The 17,661-nt window shown below is 30.9% G+C and overlaps 1 long non-coding RNA gene across 1 annotated transcript; it reads right to left on the minus strand.

The window, feature by feature from the left end:
- Nucleotides 1-5,627: 5,627 nt before the first annotated feature.
- On the minus strand, nt 5,628-12,791 carry LOC114337121 (uncharacterized). The gene is made up of 3 exons (XR_003653537.2): nt 12,659-12,791; nt 7,002-7,199; nt 5,628-5,783 (listed from the first exon to the last, which is right to left on the minus strand). It is a non-coding gene; the product is annotated as an uncharacterized LOC114337121 (long non-coding RNA).
- Nucleotides 12,792-17,661: the final 4,870 nt, after the last annotated feature.

Raw genomic sequence — 17,661 nt, forward strand, 5'->3', positions numbered from 1 at the left:
CAATTGTCAATTCGGTCATGGCTTACTTAAAATTTAAATAAATTTAAACACCTAAAATAATTTGCTCTGAAAAATGAAAATATCTCGAAAACTAATAAATTTGGGCATAGGGAATGTTATATAAAAATTAAAGTACGTTAATGTTACTTTTCAATAGTGATATAAAATATAGGGTGTTCCATTTAACATTACTGAGAAAATAATGTACTTGCGTTTTGACTCACCCTGTATTTGATATAAAGAAAATTAGCAATATCAATAATTCTTAAAGATTTTGACAGTAAATAAAAAAATATGGCATTAATAAACCATTGCTGTTGTGCTTATTTTTATTTATACAAGGAGTTGAACTTGTTACGATTTTCATACAAAATTGATTATAACTTTGTAAATACCCTATATAACATTACAAACCTTTATATTTTTGTGATGGAGAAGTTAACAGAATTTCGAATATAAAATAAAATATAGGGTGTTCTATTTAAAAAAACAAAAGTTAGGTCTGTCACTGTGTTATCGAACGCCCTGTAACATTCTAACTGATTTTGTAATGTGAAGCTCAAAGTTGGCTAAAATTTGTGTTATTAACTTTTATTGCTATCTATTCCTATAGCGGAGCTATTGAGCTTTACCCTACTAATCAATCACTCTGTATTTTGAATTCAATAATCAAATATACACAAACAACAGTGCAGGACTTATTATGGGTACTCCTCTAAGCCCATCGCTTTAAGATATATTTATGAACCAGCTTGGAACAACAATTTCTAAACATCCCGTATTTAAACAGTTCTTACATTGGTGGAGATACGTGGATGATATCTATGATACCTATGATACTAGTATCTTTTACAGGAACTAACAGGCAACTTGACCAATTTCTATCATACATTAATTCACTTGATAATAATATTGAGTTTACAATAGAAACCGAACAGAATAAATTAAACTTTCTAGATGTAACAATTACCAGACTACACAACAAACATGAGTTCTCCGTATATCATAAACCTACCCATACTGACACAACTATACACAATTCATCATCCCATCCTACACACAGAGCCGTGCGGTACATATTTTCAATATGATGCAAGTCTTCGAAATGCCGCCCCTTAAGCAGCGTACTCACTGATAAAAATTTGCGACGCACTAGCTGTTCGTCGCAAATATTTGCGTGCTCAAGGTAAATTGTGCTAATGTAAACGTGTTCAACGCATAAATCGGACTCAAGAATTTTCGACGAACACAACGCATATGCTCCATCGGTTGCCGGTTTTTAAGCCGCGTCTACTAATGATTCGCGTTTTACCAGTGAGGGTGAGAGTCCGGCATTAAATATTATTGAAACACATTTTATTTTTATTAAAAGAAACTACACAAAATGAACGAAAATTTCATTTTAAAAACAGAACATACTTTAAATTAAATGAAATATCTATTAACACTACATTAAGTGGGTAGGCACAAAATTTGCTTACAATGCTTTTTAAATGCATTTATATTTTTTTTCGAATCCTGAGAAAATTAATTAGTATTTTCGAAATATTTAAATATAGAATAAAATATTATATTATTACCGAGGGCCGAAAGTCATTGAAAATCTCTATAAAAAAAAGAGAAAATTGAGTGTAATTTTTAATTTCAAATATCTTATTCAAAAGAAACCTTTTGTTTGTTCTTAGGGACTTTCGGCACTCGGTAATGTAATATTTCAATCAGCGTTTAAATTTTTTAAAAATATTTATTGGCTTTTTCAGGATTCGAAAAAGTGAATGCATTTAAAAAGTATTGCAAGCAAATTTTACGCCTATGCTCTTAAGGAACATTTACAAAAATTATAATTTCACCCTTCGAACTTTAATTTTGGAAGACTCGTATATCAGATTGATGTAGTCTAGTGGGGATAGATAGGTGTAACACCTAGTGAGAACTCTATTGAAATAAGTGTTAAATTTTTTAGTTTTGTTCTTATGGAGCTTTGTAAATAGTTTTTAATTTTGAAAAACTTCTTTCCCCACTAGTTACCGAGTGTTAATAAAATTTTTAGTTTACAACTACAGTTGGGTATAAATAAATTAGGTCATATTGGCACAAATAGTTTAAAACCTCTGGTTTCATGGAGTAGTTTGAAATATATACGCAATTCTTTTAGAAGATAATTATATCATCAGATTGTTTTCTTTTTGTATTCAAAGTATTGAATGAAAATTAATACACAACATTTTTCTAGTCCCTTTTCTTCACAAAATTTTTATTATGAGTTTCTAGAAGCCAAAATCGATCATTCAAAGAATTAGCTGCAATGTCTAAAATATAGATGAACAAATTTATTTTAAATTTAGCTTGATCTGTTACGAACTCGTCCACATATTTCGTAGTCAAATAAACGTTTTTTTCACCTGGCCCGAATTTCATTTTCAGCTTAAAATTGGGAACTTATATGAAAATTTTCTGCAATTTCATTAACTTTTCCTTTGGCCATTAACCATGTTGTCTGTAACTTTTCATTTTTTCTATAGTTTCTGACATTTTTACACAATCCGACATTTTTTTTATTTTACTGATTATGCCTCCCCCCTTGTGATGCCGCCTGATGCGACTGCCTCGCCGCATCATAGCACGGCACGGCCCTGCCTACACAACACAAACTAGCAGCCTACCATAGCACGATACATAGCAGTACATGATACAACCGAAAATCATTAAATAAATAGCAGTAAACAATGGCTATAACGAACAAACAATTAACAAAATTTTAAACCAAAAACTCCATAAGAAAGCCCTGAAATTAGTCTATCCACCACCACAGAAAGAACCCAGTACCTTCTGCTCTATCACATATACTTTCAAGATAACAACAAAAATAGCCAAATACATAAAAAAGAAAGGAATATCACCAGCTTTCAGAACTAACAACAACGTAAGCAAATATATTAAGAACAATAAGAGCCGAAAGAGAAAACAACTACAGAGTGGTGTTTACAAACTAACTTGTGGTGACTGTCCGAAAACTTACATCGGTCAAACTGGCAGAACCTTTGACAAACGGATAGCAGAACACAAAAGGTCTTTCAACAATAGAAAAACAGACACTTCTAGATCATAATAATTATTTTAATGAACAGTTTCAAATTCTGCATATTCAAAATAAAGGCCTTAAACTATATTTCTTAGAATCTATGGAAATTAATAAATTGAAAAATACAAATATAACTCTGAATGACCAACTCGAGACAAACAGCTCCCCACTCCTCAACCTCTTCAGTTAAATACTTTAAAAAGACAAACCCATAGTATCTAAATCACTTGAGAAAGGCACTTTGCCGAAACAGCTGTAGTCACATAGTTGTAATAAATGTTGTGGAAGTATAGAAAACAAACGTTTTCAGTGTTTTATTGTTAGATAAAATGAACTTCCGGTAACAAGTAATGGTCGAATCCATCGATGATCATAGTGTTGATTGACTGAGACTTGTTTGAGCAAGCTGCCAAAAACAACACAAACCATATATCGAATTTAAAATAACTATAACAATAAAATGAATAAAAAAATCTTTCTACATACCATTTTGACCGAAAACCAAAACACAGCCCAAGCATAAAACGGATAGTAGGACAAACTTTCCCATGTTTGCTGATTTTTTGTCCTTTGTTAGAATAAACGTCTTTATATACTAATAATTTTCAAAGGCAAAGATTTTGTTAACATATATTAACAAACTTAAATTGTGTGAAAAGCAAATACTGATGAATATTTTATATTTTATAGACATAGATACAGAAATTTGGCTTTTGCAATTTAGATTATTACACTAAATTTTAAATAATGCATAGATTAGGTAACCATGCATTACGCCTTATACTGAATATTCAATTTCATCAAAATTATCGTCAAAAGTAGGATTAATTAGTCCTTGGAATCTTGTAGATGTTCACAATTTTGATTTTCCAAGCTTGCGTGTGGTGAAGTGTACTGGTATCAAACATTCAAACAGCACAATTAAAAATAGACAATTATATATCCAAACCCGTACATATAAGAAGGAGTGTTCGACAGGGATGTGTGCTTTCCCCTCTTTTATTTAACATTTATTCGGAAGCCATATTTCAAGAGTCTCTGGAAGATTCAGAGATGGGAATCAAAGTTAATGGAGTATTGATTAACAACATACGATATGCTGGTGATGCTGTCTTAATTTTTGACAACATAGCCGATCTTCAACAACTTGTCACTATAATCGAAAAATACAGTAAGCGAATGGGATTAGAGATTAATACCAAAAAGACCAAATTCATGATCATCTCCAGAAACTTGGATGCACTTGAATACTCCACCATAACATGAATACCAAGTGCATTGAAAGAGTGAGCAAATTTAAATACCTGGAAACGTGGTTTGTGAAGACTGTGAATCGGACAGGGAAGTAAAATGTCACATTGAGCAAGCTCGACAAGCTTTCGTAAAATTCAGGAAGGTACTGACCTGTTCAAAGTTCGATATTCAACTGAGACTAAGGATTACTAAGTGCTACGTATGCTGCTATATGGCGTAGAGAGCTGGACACTCAAAACGAGGGATATAAGATGCCCCACTTCAGCTTTAAAGGCGCTGCTGAACCTTCCTCCCCTGCAGTTCTGCATAAGGAGGAAGGCTGAAACCACTGCCTTAAAGCTGCAACAGATACAAATAAGCGTCTGGATCCCGCGTATGAAAAAAAAGTTGATTAATAGCAAGCTGAAAATTTGTTAATAGCTTAAGGGTGTCTAGTCGGACAAACTTTGATATATAGGAACACTGGAACAGGGGCAGTTTTAATTGTGGAACAGGTTAAAAATTTGGAACGGTCAGACCACGAAAACGTCACATGTATTTTGTCCGACAGAACTTCCAATTGATTTGTCACCATTTCATTAAACTCTCATGCAAAAATCAGACTGCTATTTATCACCTGTCGTAATTCCTATCATTTGACATATTCTACACGTTCCACTCATTATAATTCCCATTTGGTGATAAATAGCAGCCTGATTTTTGCATGAGAGTTCAATGAAAGGGTAACAAATCAATTGGAAGTTCTGTCGGACAAAATACATGTGACGTTTTCGTGGTCTGACCGTTCCAAATTTTTAACCTGTTCCACAATTAAAACTTCCCCTGTTCCAGTGTTCCTATATATCAAAGTTTGTCCGACTAGACACCCTTAAGCTATTAACAAATTTTCAGCTTGTTATTAATCAACTTTTTTTTCATACGCGGGATCCAGACCTATTGTATTTACATAATTTAACATGTTTATAAATGAGATGAAAAATTTCCATATCATTTGTAAATATTAAAGTATTAAGGTTTATTGGGAAAAAACATTTTAAATCTTTTAATTCCTCATAAAGGTCGTTTATGTTATTTATGTGTAAATGACATTCTAATATGACATGTGTTAGATCTCCGATTTTGCCACAAGTACAATTGGGATATATTTATCTTATAATGTGCTGTTATATTGAATCTATAAAGAAGACGTTAGAGGCTATCCAAACAATAAAAGGGAAGCCTTTAGAATCATTTGAAAGAAAGATATCTTCACAATCGACAAGCAATGTTGTTGCTTTTTTAATAAAACGAATTTTAAGTATTAATAACAATAATTTAATGAACTGTATACATTATAATAACATATTAATTATTAAAAATATATATGTGTTTTGGGATGTGATGTTTTGTAGCTGTACTAAATCTGTTATAGCTGTAGTGTAGGAAGGTCACAGTGGCTAATATTAATCTAAAACAAATACAATGAACAAAGGTTTAAATTTACTTTTAAATATTATATACTGTATATGGTATTAGATTTCTTTCTAACGCATTAAATTGTATGTGACAGAAAAAAAGGCACGTCGGTCACTACAGACATGTATAACATAATTTATTCTAGTTGTCGATAGATTGCGCTATAGTCGAAAAAAAGTTATTTACGAATTATATAATATATCTACGAATATAATCTGTACAATTTATAAGAGTATACAAATCAAAGAAAATACCATTTTATAAATACAATAAACACAATTGATGTGTTTTTATGCCAAATTGCAAATAAAATGTGTCAGAAAAAACTACTGTTGTCAGATTTAAGTAAAATGTCATGCTAGAATAAATGTTATAAGTCTGTATTATCACGGACTTACCTTTTTTTATATCATTTGTGACACACTGAAAAATGCCCAGGAAAAAGACCATACCTACCTATTCGGAAAATTTAATTTTACATAATTTAATTACCATCAAAATTTCTACAGATATTCAACTAATATATTGTTATTCCACAAATATTCCTTTAATTCCACAAAAATCAAACGAATTTGATTAAATTCATATAAGTAATAAACAACTGTCAAAAAGTTTATGGTGTAAACGTTCAGTTGGTGTATATTCCCACATGACACATACGCGAAGGTGGCGCAATGGGAAAGAACTTCGAATTTCGATCGGTGGGATCGACGGGAAGCGGGTTCGATCCCCAATGCAAGTGAATATTTTTTATTTTTTTTATACATTTTATGATTGAAAGTATATTATTATATATTTTTTTCAGAAAATACGTATTTAGTTAAAATTTTTGGCAACAATTATTGTTCAGAAATCATTTTTTTTTGGCATTTTTCAATATGTTTGTGTGTGTTTCATTCTTTTATTATTTTAATTTTTGGTATTGTTTTAATAAAATTTTTTGGAAAGTAGTAAGTATTAAAATTAGTTTAATAGTTAAATTAAATATAAATAAACTGTTTAAAGTATACTGATTTCGTTGAAATCATATAATAGAAGTATAACTTCTTACGAGCGTACAAAGTACACACATTCTTTTTTTTTTAATTCAAGTCTCTATTTTATTTTGTTTCACTTGTTGACCAGTTCGCATTTCGATTATTTAAAAAAATTTTCTAGAATCCTGAAATTAATTACTACTAAAATTTTCTTAAAATATGTATTTACATACTTTTGGGACAATCTTTCTCTTTTACGCATTTATTATCCACTGTGTTCCTTATAAAACCATTGTCTATGTCACATTCGCATGTGGGAGAGCAGAGGCCTCCACAAGAAAAAGGTGGAGGTCGTGGATGCCTGTTCTGACAGGTTGGTACGGTATGGCAGGCACTGTTGCAGTAGATAGCTTCATTTGGAGGACATTTTTCTGTAACGATAAAGAATTAAATTATTCTAATTACAAATCCACAAGGAAAAAGGTCTTTCTGTAGCTGGCTGTATACCATATATTAAAAAAAGCAAGTAAAATTACCAGAGAACAACAGTTCTCGCCAGTGGCGCACACCCACACCCCCCTACACGCGACACTATATACACGAAATTTTCGATTTTCTAAATCTGACTGATTTGAAAATCGGGCCAACTCCCATCTCAGGAAAAGACTCACCCATTCCTATGTCAACCATCCATTTTGGTCCAAGAGTGTGGATTTTACGGCCCTTCCTATTTAGGGTCTGTTTTTCGTTCTCGTCCCCAAAACTCCCAAAAACTTCGAAAATTTAAGTCCAACCTTTGCGGCTTCTAATGGTACTGATCATTACCTTTTCAACGCATGTCTAATTTTGAAAATCGGTTATACCATTCAAAAGTTACCGAGCTCAGAAATATGACTCAATTTCTATTTAAAAAAGGGAAAATGTTTGTGGATATGTATATGTGACTGGAAAAGTTAAACCGATCTGAATTTTTTTCTGTGTTTGAAGACGGGTTCAGAGCCGATTCAGAACTGATGTAGTTTGTGACTTTTGACCACCCATAAGCCAGCTATAGGACTTGGTAGGTACAAAACGGCATATTTTTGGGGGTATATAGTATATAATATATCTTCGGTTCAAGAAGAGACAGAACTGCAAATACACCAAATCAATAGTGTTGAGTTAAGTTTTCAAATAGTGTGTAAGACGTAACGATCAGACGTACACAAAGCTCAGTATAGCCGAAAAACTGAAAAACTAAACTTTGAAAATTTTGGTTTTTCGACAATTACTCAAAATTTCAACCTACGCATTGCGCCAATAATTGAGCGTTTGTAGAAGGACTCTAGACAAATCTAACGGTGTATACCTCATATCCGGGAAAATTCGAATTTTTAAGTTATTTTTAGTATTTAAGGTGCTTCATAGGTATGATCAAATTTATTATCTATGGAAAAAAGGTTTTTTAAGCTCAATAATTCCTGTAATAGTTTCAGTTACCATACTTGACCTTAGATGCATCAGATACTACTTGTCCATACGTTTCAAACTTCGTTTCTGGTGAAGATACGACGTCGAAACGAAAGATATAATATGATTTTGGGCCCGGAATGCCAAATATGTTATCCATAACTTGATAAAAAGCATAGTTTGCTAACTTCGTTTCTGGTGAAGATACGACGTCGTATCTTTATGTTTAGCGATCAAAATCAGTTAAGCCGTTTAGAAGGTATTAAGCTACAAAAGTATAATCCAATTAACGATTATTAACGAAATGGTTTATGTAGTTGTAGTGGTTACGACGCTAAATTTGATCTGGCAACGGGCAATCCAAGTTTATCTACCGGCAATCCCAATATTTTTTTTCATTCTCTTTCGAATAGAAAAAAAATCTAGTGTACATTCGATGGACACTAGATCATTTGGGAGGTAATGCAACAAAGGCGATCATTTATAAAGCTTAACGTGTAGTAGAGAATAACTTTGAGAAACTCCTGATACAAGAATAAAAAACGGCTAAACGGCGTAAAAATGAGTGGCGCATACAATATTCCAGCTACAAAAGATCTGATATTCTTGTTCTCATGATCATTTTTCAGTGCGTCACAGTTTTTCGATTTCTCTCTAATGCATTAAGTTAGATGAGACGGAAAAAGCGGTAGCTCCGTGATTAAATACAAAAATAATGCAGCATTACAATGGTTATATACATAAGATGTCTATTCCTAACCTACGTTTGATTCGTTGATATTTAGAATGCGCGTTTTTTCTAGCCAATCAAATACACGTATTACGAACATTTGACGAAAACTTCGTTCATTTTGGCCATTTTTTAGAAGTGTCAAAGAGTCAAGTGACGGTTATTATTCAGGTCAGTATTTTGTGTACCTGTCATTTTGAAATTTCGAATTCGACTTCCCTTGTGTTTCACAACGTCTTTGTGCATTTTTTTGTGTTTTGGTTTAGAATTTAGTTCGTTAAAAGTTAGTCATTGGCGTGAGGAGACTAGAGACATTTGAGATGTACCGAAGAGTGCTAAATATCTCATGAGTAAATAGAATAGCCAACGTGGAGGTAATGAGACTTACGCATAAGGAACGAGAAGAACTAACAAATAAGAAGAAAACTGAGATATATGGGACATGTGATGAGAGATGTATATCTAATACTCCAGGTCATTATGCAAGAAAAAGATCTATAGTAAGGAGACGTAACTCATGGCTGAAGAACCTTAGGAACTGGTTTGGATGTAATAACAATGAATTATTTAGAGCCGCGGTTTCAGAAATAAAGATCGCTCTGATGACTGTCAACTTTTGAAGCGGAGACAGCACCTAGAGAAGGAGATAAAAATATAATTAATGGATAGTTTTGTGTCATTTTTTAATGTTTCCATATTTATAAATTTAATTAACAATATTGTTTACTTTTTAATTTTATTCCCCTTTATAAAAAATACCTACATGTTAACATATTGTGTAAAAATCAAATCTACTAAATTACTAATTAGTTTAATTCCACAAGCTTTTCACCTATGGCTAAGTACGATTGTGGCATCTGTCAGATTCGTCAATAATTACATGAAATAAGTCTCGACACACCCAATACAGTATATGACGTCATAATTAATGACGCACTGAAAAATGATCATGAGAACAAGAATATGAATATTACGTGACGCGAAAATGTATTTTCATTTTGATGCAAAACAAAATTCTAGTTTTATTTTAAAAGATTTTTCAATAATATTTGCTAAATTTGAAGTAAACGCGCCACACAAGAGATTCAAAATTCAAACTGTATCAAAGTTACTCTTTTGTGGCGCGTTTTACTTCAAATTAAGCAAATATTATGGAAAAATCTTTTAAAATAAAACTAAAATTTTGTTTTGCATCAAAATGAAAATACATTTTTGCTCCACGTATTATTCATATTAGATCTTTTGTAGCTGGAATATTGTATGCGCCACTCATTTTTACGGCGTTTAGCAGTGTTTTATTCTTGTCCTTTATAAAAGGTATATTTATTAAAATTTCTTAAAAAGGGCTACATCACAAGCAGAACTAGTTTTCAATCTGATAACAAAATGCTCAAAAGATGCTGACATGCAAACCACCAAAATGAAAATATTAGCCTAAAAACCCTTTAAACTTAATCAGTCGTGGATAATTATTATTATATGGATAATTATATCATAATTGTTAAATTAAACATGGATCCACAAGATATTACATATTATATTATGCCCAGACTACCATCTGACCTGAAATTGAGTTGTTCACATGTTGAACAGTTGCCAACTACTGTTCAACACCCTTTATTAATAATTTTAGGAACTCATATACAGGGTGTAACAAAATACAGGTTATAAATTAAATCACATATTCCGGGACCAAAAATAGTTCGATTGAACCTAACTTACCTTAGTACAAATATGCACACAAAAAAAGTTATAGCCCTTTGAAGTTACAAAATGAAAATCGATTTTTTCCAATATATCGAAAACTATTAGAGATTTTTTATTGAAAATGGATATGTGGCATTCTTATACCCCCCCCCCAAACTTTTGTGTACGTCTCAATTAAATTATTATTGTGGTACTATTAGTTAAACTTAATATTCCTAAAACTTTTTTGCCTCTTAGTATTTTTTCAATAAGGCAGTTCTTATCTAGTTGAGGCTTATTTTTTAATATGTTTACATAAAATTTTTATGGGGGTTTTGTTATTTTAAACCCCCCAAATGTTTGTGTACATTCCAATTAAAATATTTCTGTGGCACCATTAGTTAAACACAGTGCTTTTAAAACTTTTTTGCCTCTTTGTATTTTTTCGAGAAGGCACCTTTTATCGAGATATGGCTTCTTTTTGAATACGGTTCAAAATATACCTAAAAATGTAAATCATACATAAATTTTCATATTATTACCAAGTCTCCATAATCGTACTTAACCATATACAAATATGTGGTGGATTTGACAAATATTCAAAATATCTCGATAAAAACTGACTTTTCGAAAAAGTACTAGGAGCCAAAAAGTTTTAAAATATTAAATTATTCTAATTAAAAAGTAAGATTGTTTTTCCTTCGTATTGCAGCCGAATATATAAAAATGGTACACACATTTTTATTTTATTTTCTTATTACTCAGTAGAGTAACTATGGTGCATCTTTCAGTTCCTAACCGGCTGCAGACGGGGGATTTGAATTGCAAAGTTTAGAATTCCTTCCCTATCGTCTTTACTGCAGCATCCATATGACTTGCAAATTGTAGAAGTCTTGGAGGTGTATACATGGGGATGTACCAGTAAGTTTTCAATTTAAAAATCTTTTAGTAATTTTTGATATTTTTCAATATTAATTATTTGCTATTAGGATTGAAAGCTTGCTTCGTATTTTTAAAATATTGTGTTTAAGTAATGGTACTACAATAATAATTTAATTGGAACGTACACAAAAGTTTGGGGGGGGTTTAAAGGAACTAAACCCCCATAAAATTTTTATAGGGTGTCCAAATTTCACTATAATTTTTTCTGAAGATGCTACTGTCATAAGAATGCCATGTGTCCATTTTCAATAAAAAATCTTTAATAGTTTTCGATATATTGGAAAAAATCGATTTTCATTTTGTAACTTCAAAGGGTTGTAACTTTTTTTATATGCACATTTGTACTAAGGTAAGTTACGTTCAATCAAATTATTTTTGGTCCCAGAATATGTGATTAAATTTATGACCTGTATTTTCGTTACACCCTGTATATGTCACCAGGTGTTAGGTATATGACCCAGATATTGTAGGTTTCTTATTTTTATGGAATTCAATATCTCCCTGCTGATTTTTCTTAGTATTTCTTCATTGGTAATTCTGTCTGTCAAGGAGATTCACAGCATTCTTCGATATGTCCACATTTCAAATGCCTCCAATCTATTAAGACATTGTTTATTAAGAGGCCATGTCTCCACACCATACAATTTATACTTTGGTATATTAATGTTTGTCCCTAAATAGTTAAATTCTGAACGCTCTCTATCGTCTTATGATTTACGTGGAGATTGATGTTTCTAATATTTTTCTTTGATATTATAACCAGGAATTTTGTTTCCTTTATGTTTAGTGACAGACCAAATTCTTCACTCGTTGCAATAAGCTTATCTAAAATTCTGTGTAGATCTGTAATATTTTTTTCTGGATGAAAAATCAAATAATTGATGTTAAAAAATAAGCACAAAGCTGTATTTAAGATAAAAGTAGCAAAAAATTACATATTGTAATTGAAGTACGTGGAAAGACACAACAGAGAAGACTGAGAGTAGAGAGATCAAGGATGTCCAAGAAAGACATCCAGAAAAGAAAAAAAAAATAGGTTGTTTAGAAAAGATCGTAAAAATAAGATAAGAAACATATATTTACCAGTCTCTTCTCCTACCGACAACGATACGAGAACCAAAAGAGTAACAACAAAAACAATCTTCATGCTTAATACTTTTTAAAACAATGATTGTACACATAAAAACAAAAAATATCGTAGGTATATATTATAAAAGATTATCAGTAAATTTGTTTAATATAATGTAAAAATGTAAGGCATTGGCATTATTCACATTCACATTAACGTCATGATATATGTTGGAATTACCCAATGCTGACAAGTTCTATAGTAATTTATTGAGAAGTAAATATTTTTCTTTGTTTTCACCGATGACATTACTAGTCTTTTTTTGTTGAAAAATGGACATATTTACTCGCAAATAACTCAAAAATTATTAACTTAGAGAAAAAAAAAAGAATGTGTGTACTTTGTACGCACGTAAGAAGTTATACTTCTATTATATGATTATATGATTATAAACGAAATTAATATACTTTTTATTTATATTTTATTTAAATATTAAATTAATTTATACTTACTACTTCTCAAACATTTTTATTAAAACAGTGCCAAAAATTAAAATAATAAAAAAATAAAACACACACAAACACACTAAAAATGCCACAAATGATTTCTGAACATTAATTGTCGGAAAATTTTTTAACTAAATACGTATTTTCTGAAAATAAAATTATATAATAAATATACTTACAATCATAAAATGTATAAAAAAAAATAAAAAAATAAAAGTTTCTATTGGGATTCGAACCAACTTACCACGCGGCTGGTATTTGCGTTGTATTGGGATTCTCTCGCATTAAAACTGCGCCACAGAGACAACTTGTCATTATGTGCGAAGATCGTCTAACTAAACAGATTAACCTTTTGACATTTTTAACTTATGTAAATTAAATTATTTTGATTTTGAATTGAAATGATTTAGAATTGAAAAAATACAACAAAACATAGAGTAAGAAGACAATATATTATGTAAATATAAATATAAATTATGTAAATAAAAATATTACATACTACTTATGTATTTTGGTAGGTTCAAGGTAGGTATCGGAGCCCGTATAACGACTAATAAATTTCGCAATCACTTGCGTCGTGCAAAGTGGCTATGTTCAAATATCATAACAAAATTTGATCAACTATTTATAAAACACTTACCAGTGAAAGATTCTTTAGCTTTGAATAAGCGAGATCTGCGGCACTCATACTAGGCACAGTTTGATGAGCTTTCACATTGGCATGAAACAATCATCTCTTCTATGTAAATAAGTCCAAAAATATAATATGAAAACTATTTAAAAAGGCAGTATAACCATTAACTAACTTTTTGTTTGTTGTTTCTCTTCCTACAAATTTTAAAACGCAACAAGCATACATTATAACCAAACGCAGTCCCACAGCTGTGCCACAGCTGCCATATTGGATAATTTTTGTCATGTCATTTGAACATCCAATCAGAACAAAGTTATAATGCGCATGCGCCCGGTCGCTAGGTTTTCCCATATAAAATTTCACCGTCATTACGCCCGTAAAGAAGTATAACTTCAAAAATGCTGTAGAACAAACGTTGCATAGAATTAGTCAGTTTATCCATTTCCGGACTTTTTTTAACACTAGAAAGTCTGGCTTAGCATACCTACCTAGAAAGCCCAAAGGGATCATTTTGGCCCCACGTTCTTTAATCAATTAAAACTCAGTTTAAAGAAATCATATCTACTCTAGACGATAGAATCTGATTTTATTTTTTACTTTCATTGTTTAAAACATTCGCTGCCTATCAAAAACATTCGGAACAAGGAACACCATACAGTTTGCAGTTTTTGATATTTGCCACACATTGCCTTGTTACTGCCGTGGCAATGATTGGAAGTATGATTTCCTTGACAAAATATTTTCAACTGATATTTTTTTTATTTTTGGATAGTAACAGTGATAGTTGTTGGTAGACCTGGTGTTGTTAGGCGTAGTTTCAAATTTCGGGAAGCAGGGTATGGGACCCATAATTCTTCACACAGCCGAAGAATAAACTTACGAAGACTGAGTCTACTTTCAGTTATTTCTTTATAAATAATCCATGCATTTATTGCTTCCAAGTCATCCAAGTCTTCGAAGTCCAAGTATTATAAAACACGTACATAGGCCATCGTCTTGAATTTATTTTTGTAGTATAAATTTGGACCTCTACACCAACAATTGTATCTTTGTGTTCACTTGTGTTCACCAACAATTTTATCTTTATTACGTAGATGATCAATACCAGTATAAGGGTAACCATTTACAATAAACATACATAAATATAATTTTACCCATCCGACAGGAATTTGAAAGAAAGGCTCGTCGAATTTCTCAGAAAACGATAATAACTTACACAGGGCCAATTTGGCCCCTTTACACTTCTATGGTAGATTTGTTAGAAAAACCATTTAATAAATTTAGTAAACAATATTATTTTGTGTTAAATAAGGCTTTGTATCAAAATATCAAAAGTCATAAAATATGAAATTAATATTGCCTCAAATAAAAAAACTACAATAACTTCAAATCGCAACAGGGGCCAAATTGGCCCCTCCGACTTTCTAGTGTTAAACGTATATTTTGTATATGAGAAGGGATTAAACTCACCCTCAAGGCACAAGCACACATCAGCACAATATCACTTTTTTTAACATAGAAGCTATGTGTATGTCAAATTTCATATCAATTCATACCAAGTCGTAAGCGGATATATGTATAATACACTTTTATAAAAAAGAACTTTTTTTATAATAAAACATTTTTATTATTTACAGGAAAGAATATAAAATTATTTAACGATAAACGATTTAACAATAAAATGCTTAAAATTCCAAAAATTATACTCTAATAAAAATAGATATTTTATGAAACAGTTCGTTAAGTATGCTTTTTGCGAACGCACGCGATATTTAGAGTACGAGCGACAACGGAGTGAGTGCTATAAATCGCGTAAGTTCGCAAAAAGTACTTCACGTACAGTTTCATACAATATTTTATCTACGATAAACAAATATAAAAACTGTAACTCTTCGTCACTGGAATTCATTTCTATTCTACAATTTTTAGAAATTTGACATTTAAAAATTCTAACTACTTTCAAACCACAAAACTGTCAAAACTTTTGTTGTAATTCATTGGTCATACTGTCTTTACCATGACAACGCGAAAGATAAGGATTGCGACCATGACAACGCGAAAGTTAAAACAGTGCGAAAAAGTAAATCCCATTTAAAATACATTGTTACTTCACACACACAATGACAGTTTTCACAAACTAAAAACTTATACATATTATGACATAGAGTAGAAAAAGTACTTTTTATAATATCACGGTTTTGTTATTGTACATGTACATATTTATGTAGGGCACAACATATTTGAAAATAATAATTAACATATAAAATATAAATTTTTAGTAGATGTATTAACTGATATTTATAATTATGATTCCAAAAATTACACTAGTATAAAATAGTATTTTTTAAAATACCAAATACCACTGTTGTTTAAAACGGTATATATAATTTTAAGTATATAAAGTTTAAATTATTTATTAAAACAAGTAAAAAAAGATACGCAACAGCCGGGTTCCAACTGGGGACCTCTCGATCTGCAGTCTAATGCCACTTAGGCACCATCAATTTGTAGATATCGATTTATTAACGTACTTTAAAATATCATTGCAGTAGTCACATTTTTAAAATAGTTTGAAATTAAAAAAAAAATAATTTATCCATACAGCGTGATTGGTCAGTAAAGCTTTGTAGATCCATTATAAGTAATAGATAGTAATAAAAGTTAATAACAAAAATTGTAGCCAACTTTGATTACATATTGATAATCAATAATCGTAAATTGCAAGTTTTAGACAATTATTCAGTCATGGCTTACTTAAAATTTGGAAAGATTTAGACCCGTAATTATTAATAATTTTGCTCTGAAAAATGAAAATATCTCGAAAACTAATAAATTTACACATAGGGAATGTTATACAAAAATTATAGTATGGTAATGGTACTTTTCGATAATGATATAAAATACAGGGTATTCTATTTAAAATTACTGAGAAAATAATGTACTTGCGTTTTGTCTCACCCTGTATTCAATATAAACAAAATTATCAAAACAAACATTTACGAAAATTTTGACAATAAATAAAAAAATATGACGTCAATAAATCATTGACCTTGTGCTTGCTTTTATTTATACAGGTAGTTAAACTTGTTACGATTTTCATATAAAATTTGTTATAACTTTATAAATACCCCGTATAACATACCAAACCTTTATATTTTTGTAATCGAAAAGTTATGAGGATTTCGAATATAAAATAAAATACAGGGTGTTCTATTTAAAAAAAAAACATAAGTTTGGTCTGCCACTATTTTATCGAACACCCTGTAACATTCTAGCTAATTTTTTAATGTGAAGCTCAAAGTTCGCTACAATTTTTGTTATTAAGTATTATCGCTATCTATTACTATAACGGATCTACGGAGCTTCACCCCACTAATAATTAATCACCCTGTATAATAGCAGTTAAATATTGCATTGTTAGCTAGTTCTAAGCTATCCTGAATATTTCAGGTGTCTAGGTAGCCTAGAACTATTTTTAAAATGGATTACAAAATTTGCGGAGTCCGTGACACCAACCAAGCCAAGTATATAAAAAGATTTTAATAAAATCCAAAGATGGATTGAAAGATCAGGGACAACATGGGCTGGGAAGAGACTGATTGGCAGGAAAGGTAGATCTCTTTACTACACTCTTTTCTACTACTACTACTACTACTACTCAAAATGTACAAAGATCTAGTAAAATGTTATGAACAGATATTATTTTAATTTTCTTTTTAATAAAAGACGTATTTGATTTGCACCTCGTACAATAAGAGTAGATTCAGTTAAATTTATGCGTCATCCTCTCCTATTTCTTGTCGTATATACATAGGTACAGAAATTCAAATATTTCGATTTCCTTAGTTTTATCACTTTATGTTGGTATCATTTCAAT

The sequence above is a fragment of the Diabrotica virgifera genome, chromosome 8, assembly GCF_917563875.1.
Source record: "Diabrotica virgifera virgifera chromosome 8, PGI_DIABVI_V3a".
Lineage (NCBI taxonomy): Eukaryota > Metazoa > Arthropoda > Insecta > Coleoptera > Chrysomelidae > Diabrotica > Diabrotica virgifera.